General features: G+C 38.5%; 1 pseudogene; it reads left to right on the forward strand.

Annotated features, from left to right (window-relative positions):
• Window positions 1-5,543: 5,543 nt before the first annotated feature.
• LOC128781056 (olfactory receptor 51A4-like) lies at window positions 5,544-6,484 on the forward strand (annotated as a pseudogene).
• Window positions 6,485-7,823: the final 1,339 nt, after the last annotated feature.

Genomic DNA, 7,823 nt, shown 5'->3' on the forward strand with positions numbered 1-7,823 from the left:
TGCCATTTTGTCTATTCTGTACTGTTTTGCAACCTCAGGGAATTTCCTGGGAATATCAGGAACTGGCCTCTGTATTCAAATGACACGGAGCAGCAGAAGAGAGGCAGACCACTTCAGAATGGTGGGTGGAGGTTTAAGAAGCAAGGGAACGTATGTGAGGTTTGTCTTGAGGCCACAAGACCAGTGTATCTCCGCACCTGCTTGCAAGAATCTCAAGTGTATATAGAGGCCTTAACTAGGTCCAGTCACGTGTACTGTCCCGATGGTCTCAGTAATACACTACTCACTCAGGGATGCCTCCTTGAAAATGCCTCCCACTGTAGGAGTGCTGGGCAGCCCATACATTCTAAGGACAGAGGAGGGGTAAGGAGTTTCTGACTGCGGGCGTCCAGCCTGTGGTTCACTGGGGGTCATGACCTCACAATTACCTCCTCCAACACTGTGTCAATACCACACTGCTGGATAAATGTTGCTTTGGAGTTAGTCCTAAGACCTACTGGTGTAGTCTAATGTCTTCCTTGTCTTGCCTATTGTAGGCCCTTTGCATTTTCACATGACATATTCAATCAACTTGTCAATTACCACAACAAAACCTACTAGGACGAGAGTAAAATTATGCTGTCCATATGCTCCTTCGGGAAGAATTGTTATCTTAACAATATAGAGTTCTCTAATCAATGAACATGATCTACAGGTCTTTTGAAATTTTCTGCAGTGTTTTGAAATTTTCAGTTTGGATATCTTAAAAGTATTTTATGTTAATTTTTACATTTTTAATGTTCTTAACTAAACATCTTGATTGTTTGAGGTAAATGGTATTCTAAATTTATACAAACTGTTTTTTCAAGTATGTAGGGATTCAGTTTCTTTTTTAGTTTTTACCTGGCTTACTTTTTTAAAATTCACTTACCTTTATATTAATATTTATAAATGTCTACATAAACAATCATATCATTTGTGAATAAACATCTTTACACTATCCTTTCAATTTTTTACACTTTTCTCTTTTTTCCCCTATATTACACCATCCTGGACATCTAATACAGTTTTGAATAGAAGTATTCATGGGTACATTCTGACCTTTACTTGTTAGTGAGCGAAAATGTCCACTATCTTTTCATTCTTTCAATGCTAGTTATAGCATATTATTTATATATAAAATCTGTCAATTCAAGGTAGTACCCCCCATTTCTATTTTACTGAGAGGTTTTATGATGAAAAATATTTTATCTGTTGAAGTGATCACGCAGATTTTCCTCTGTGCCACTGGGAAGTATATATATGATTTTTGAAAAATGTATATTCTATGATAAACTCTACTTGGTTATGATTTTATATTTTTCATACATTACTGTACTCTACTTGATATTTTTAATATGTTTGTGTCTATATTCACATGATTTCTTAAGCATTGTTTACTCTTTCTCACAGTGTCATTAGTTAGATATCAACACATGAAACTAATGAAGAAATGTTTTATTCTGTAACGGAGTGTTATAATGTTGGTCTTTTTTTGTTGTTGTTAAATGCTTAAAATAAATCACAAATTTGGCCTTCTGACCTGGAGTTTACTTTGAGGTTATTTTTAAAAAATTGTGTATTACATTTTGTTGACAGATAAAGAACTGCCAGCTTTTCTTTTCCCCTTCTTGGTTATTTTATGAAGACTAGTGTCTTTCAAATAATTTATCCATTTCCCCTGTTAATTATTTTACTGGAAAAAGAAAAAAAGTTGTACATCGTATGTACTTAATATCATTTACATTGTTGGTAATATCTTTAGTAATATTCCCTGTCTTCATTATTACTATAAATTTTGTGTTTTCACTATTTATTCTTGATAGTGTGTGGCTAAATTTTTTTATAAAATTCTCAAATCTTACAGGGCCAGGTGTCTGCTTTGTTGATTTTCTCTATTTATGCCAGATATATATTTAGTGATCTCTCTGATCTTACCATTGTTATCATTTTCTTTGTATGTTTGACTTAATTTATTTTCTTCACTATCAGCCTGAAATGGAAATTCTATCTTTAGATGGCCCCCATTCTTATTTCTTAATAAATTAACTTAACCTAAAATTGTCTGTGGAGGCACTGCTTTTAGCTGTATCCCAGCTACTTTACACGTCCCATCTCCATTATCATTGGGGTCTGGGAGTCAGAAGAAACATCAGCTGACTCCTCTGTTTTCTATTACAGAAAAACTACTTCAAATCTATTTGAGAAAATATTAATAATTATATTTTACACATAACTCATTTTTCATATCTCTAATTTTATGTATTTTAAATATGCTTTATATGCAAAAACTTGTATGCATTATCTGCAATTAAAAATTTTTCAACATCTAGTATGCAAGTTAAACATATGCAAAAATAGAGATAATACTATAAACATTCATGAGCAGATGCTACAAAGTCTAAAATCTGTTCTTTTATTCTATAGCAAACATAGCAAAATGGGAATAATAATAAAGGTGAAAATAGCACATATCTGATGGTGACAGTTTAAAAAATGCAATCCATTCATTCAGTAAATATTTACTAAGCTGCCATATTCCTTCCACTGTGCTAGCGACGGGACATATCGATATTAACAAAATAGATGTGCTACTTGCCGTGTTGTAGCTTGGAACAAGTAAACTTAGTCCCCAATGTTGAGCATTGAGCCAAAGGACACGTAACACCACCACAGCAATAAGTAACTGAAAAGCACCAAGTGCCTCAGCTATTTCTTTAAGGACAAGAACCTGTACAAACCTCAGAGAGAAAGTGAGAGGAAGTGGGACCGAACCACTGACTCTACAACCACGGGGGATGCAAATGGTAGCCCATTAGCGATCGAAAAGTAATCATAATAAAGTTTAAAAGATTTTAGGATGGAGGGTTATAGTAAAACTTGGTTACGCTTCCTCTCCTTGGTCTACTTAATACATTTTTTACAAGACTATTGAGAAATGAGGATGAGTGTGTGTTTGTTTTCTCCTCAAGAAACTTTTCCTTAAAATGTGTATTATTTGCATTATTTTCTTTGCCCCAAAGGTTTTGAACTATAAGATTAATGATGTTATCTCCAAGAATAAAATGGAGGGCAGTTTAGAATGCTGCAAATAACAGAGTTCAAGACAACCATTCAGTTTGTAACTTCCCAGGCATTGATTGACCTTCCTGATTGCATAACATATGTTTAGTTCTTAGGAATCTGACAGATCTGAATTCCTGTCTTACCTCTACCATGCAACTCCTGTATGATCTTGGACAGATTATTTGACCTCCTTGAGAAACACTTTTCTTCATTGATTAAATGAAGGTAATAACAATACTTACTATTTTATGTGGACCCCAGCCCATGGGATCTGTGTGCTGTGGCTGCAGTGGACAAATTCACACGGACTACAGAAATCCTGTGGACAAAAAGGGATGGGCATGGCCACTGTGTGAGTGAGAGAGAGGGCGAGAGGGCCAGAGAGCCAGGACCTCTGCCTGGACCGGCTTTTATTGCTTCTCTGGGCACATTATGTGGAGGATGGTCCTCACTTACTATGCACAGGTTCACAGGTTCCCTGTAGGTGATTACCTTTTACAGATAACAAAGGACAGAATGTTGCTAATTACTTCAAAGAGAAGAATGTTGCAAATCAAGGGGAAAAGTGGTTGAACTGGTTACACTCCATACTTGAGAGGTTTAGCACAGACTTTAGGAAGTTAAAGATACTCAGTAAACATTTGCTGCCTCAATCCAGGGTGAGGGAGCTTTAGCAAAAGCAGGTCTCATAGCAGCCTAAGTACACAGCAGGCCTGATTCCCCATGGGAGAACCTGTCCATGGGCGTGGGTCCTGCGTGCAGACCTCGCACCCACTGGATTTTCCAAGTGGGAGCAGGGCTACATTTCCCATGCATGGAACAGTTCTCTATAACTATTATTCAAAATAGTAAAGAATTCAAAATCAACATCTAGTAGTAAATGAGTCTCAGTAAGTAGAGCAATGTAAATGTACAAAATATAGGAAAGAAGAGATTAAAATGTGCAGAGTTTTGGCTTGTGAAATGTTAAGCATACACATTTTTTATGAAGAGGCCCTAAGACGAGGCAGATTTCAGAAGGGAGAAATGGAATCTAATTTGAACAAGTTGGTTAAAGGGACATTTAGTTTATGATGAATCAGGCTTGAGGAGTAAAGTCTAGGTTAAAAATATGTGTCCTTGGGTGTCTGGTTTTCATCACTTCTTCAAATGCACCGACTCATAGCATCTGTGCATTGACTCTGTCCCAGGCAGGGGGGCAGTGTCTGAGCCCAGCAGAGTGTCAGAGTTCCTGCACAACACTTACCGCGTCTCTCCCATACCTGCTTGCTAAGGACCTCTCTCTAACCTAAACAGTCCCTAACTCAAGGTCTAGATACTTCTTTCATGTCTGTAATATTAACTGTCTCTGTGGATTTGCAGTATCAGTACATTTACTCTTACTCCCAGGACAGATCCAACCCGGCTGCAGTCCCCAGAGAGGCTGGTGTCCCTGTAGCAGGTGATTGCAGGAGGAAATATGTGCAAACCCTCACATGTCGGCAGAAGCCTTTGGTGGCAGACAAACCCGATCACCTCTGCCATTTTGTGCTTAATCTTCCAGCCAGTTTGAAAAGTACTCTCCAAAGTGTACACTGTCTGGTAAGTACTCTGATATTCTATTTGGCTTTTACATTAACTTATTTTTGGCAATCAACCACTCAGAACTTCACATCAAGCACAAAAACACCTCAAAAGTCACTTCTCTAGGAAAATTGTTCTTTTCACTGACTATATGAATGGGCTATTACCATTCAGGGAATTAGTTAGTCTTCAGCAGAATTTAAATTCTCCAAAGTTGTGATATTGTCCACTTCAGGTTATTATACTCCTGTCTGCACCGTACAAGTGGTCACACATTCCAGGCCAGGGGAGAATGAGATACGATCGGTCAATAATCTCTGCTGTACTACTCTTACTAACGTATAAATAATTCAAAAGTCATGAAAATCATTGAAGGATGTTTATATAGCCAATTTTCAAATGGCAGGGTGTAGAAACCAAGAGTCTATTTTTAGGAAGACCATACATTTGTGGGATTTCCACAACTTAGAAAGAAACTGGGTCTGAAGTTTTTTTTATCTTTCTTTAGGGTCAAGCTAGAAATCATATTCTACCCAACATCATATGTAGGTTATGAAAGCAAGACAGAAGGAGGACTCAATGATGATTGACAGCTGGTTGCTAAAACTTTTCAGGAAAAATGAATTCAGACACATATTTGAATGCACAATAAAAATAGTTTCTCCAAGGAAAAACATGGCCAGAAGTAGTTTTTTCAAGCTATAACATCTGAAGATTGTAGTCTACGTGGTACGTATTCTTCTATGTATGACAGCCACGTAAATGCTTTGCCCTGTCGAAAGTGCTACATAAAGCCAGAAACTCCAAAAACTGCTTTTCCTCCTGTGAAATTTCCAGATATGTATATTTTGTCAACTCAACATCTCTCTCTTTCATTGCAGGGCCCTCAGTGCATCATGACAGTTATCAACACATCACATGTGGAAGTCAGCACCTTCTTTTTGGTGGGGATGCCAGGGCTGGAATATGCCCACATCTGGATCTCCATCCCCATCTGCAGCGTGTACGTTCTTGCTCTTCTGGGAAACTGTACCGTCCTTTTTGTCATCAAGACAGAGCCCTCCTTGCATGAGCCCATGTACTACTTCCTGTCCATGTTGGCCCTGTCTGACTTGGGTTTGTCCTTATCGTCACTGCCCACCATGTTGAGGATCTTCTTGTTCAATGCTCCCGGAATTTCTGCCAATGCCTGCTTTGCCCAGGAATTCTTCATCCATGGATTCACAGTACTGGAGTCCTCGGTGCTCCTGATCATGTTGTTTGACCGCTTCCTAGCCATCCACAACCCCCTGAGATATAGCTCCATTCTTACTACTGTCAGAGTTGTCAAAATAGGAATAGTATTGTCCTTTAAGAGCTTCCTCCTGGTTCTTCCCTTCCCCTTCACTTTGAGAAAGTTGAAATATTGCCAGAAAAGCCAATTATCCCATTCTTACTGTCTCCACCAAGATGTGATGAAGTTGGCCTGCTCTGACAACCAAATTGATGTTATCTATGGCTTTTTGTAGCACTTTGTGTTATGGTAGACTTTATGCTAATTGCTGTCTCTTACTGCCTGATACTCAAGACTGTGCTGGGAATTGCATCCCAGAAGGAGCAGCTCAAGGCCCTCGATACCTGTGTTTCACACATCTGTGCAGTGGTCACCTTCTATGTGCCCATCATCAGTCTTGCCATTGTGCACCGCTTTGCCCGGCACGTCTCTCCTCTCTTCCAAGTTCTCACGGCAAATGTTCTCTTACTTGTGCCTCCACTGATGAACCCAATTGTGTACTGTGTAAAAACTAGGCAGATTAGAGTAAGAGTTGTAGCAAAACTATGCCAGAAACAGATATAACAGTCATATAGAGTAAAAACCACATTGGGGGAATGTTTTGGGTAAGAAATTAAGATGAGTTTAGGACTTTCTTGTATTTGACACAAATAATGATGAATATATTTTTGTTGATATCACCAGATTTATTTTATTTAAACTACTTACTGAGCATGGGCATAAAACCAGAAATGGATGCTCTTCTCCACCCCAGTGATGCCTCCCACTGCCAGTTCCCATGCTTCTCCTACTCATGGCTGCAGGCTAAACAAAGTAGCCCAGGCAGTCAGTTTAAAGTCAACATCTGAAAATGCACGCTTTTGTAAACTCCACCTCTGGTGTGAGAAATGTCTCATGATTTCAGGACAAATCTATGCTGTGGCAGCGTTGCTGCTGGGACACAGCAGGAAGCAAAGGGGCACAGCGGGCTGGACAGCAGAAGGCACCCACCCGGGGCTCCACTGCAGTGGAAAACATCTTTTTAGAGCAGCAAACATCTCTTCTTTCTCTTGTTTGTGGTTTTAGCTATATATTTATTCCCTCCTCAAAAAATAGGTGAAAATGACTAGCCCAGTATGTCACCAAGCATCAGTAATGAACAAATGGGGAAGCACTGGGTATTAACAGATTTCTTTTGTTCATTTGCATTTCTGTATGAGTTTTCAACTGATAAAGCAATTCACCATTATAAAAATTATAAATAATTCATGAAATTGTTCTGGGCACTGCTATCACTGAACTATTTTTAAAGTAATTTTGAGCCATTAAATTGCATTGGTAGCACTTCAATTATTCCATCCTCTCACCATGCTTTTCTAGCTGAGATGTCCCTCAGTAAGTGCACATTGTCAGGGTTACCTGTCTTCTGTCCTGCTCCTACATGTTTGATGTCACAATGCAATACCATTGGCTAAAAGAAAGTGTGATGAGGCTGTTAAGTAGCCCTGTTTACCTTGATGTGTGCAATACCTATACTCCTAAAACTTTGCACCTAAGTAGCACTTTTTGGGTAAGTTGTTTCATATTTTATATTCTTTTAGAAAATAAAAACCAAAATAACTTTTTTGTGCATAAATCAAGATTCCCCGAGCCATGTTTGTTTGAACTGAAGTACACCTGTAAGAATTGTTTTTAAAATTAAGTAAACACTGGATATGCATATAATTGTTTATGAGTTAATTCACCAAATATTTATCGACCCCTGTGTGTGCAAGAACTGCTCTCAGGAGCTGGGAAGTCAGTAGTAAACAAGCCAGAGCCCCTTCTTCTGTGGAGATTGTCATCCAGTGGGACAGTCAGACTAAACAAGGAAATAACTGCTCAATATAATCTCGGGTAGCAAAAATGCTATGAAGAAGAATAA

This window comes from Desmodus rotundus, chromosome 5 (assembly GCF_022682495.2).
Source record: "Desmodus rotundus isolate HL8 chromosome 5, HLdesRot8A.1, whole genome shotgun sequence".
In the NCBI taxonomy this organism is placed as follows: domain Eukaryota; kingdom Metazoa; phylum Chordata; class Mammalia; order Chiroptera; family Phyllostomidae; genus Desmodus; species Desmodus rotundus.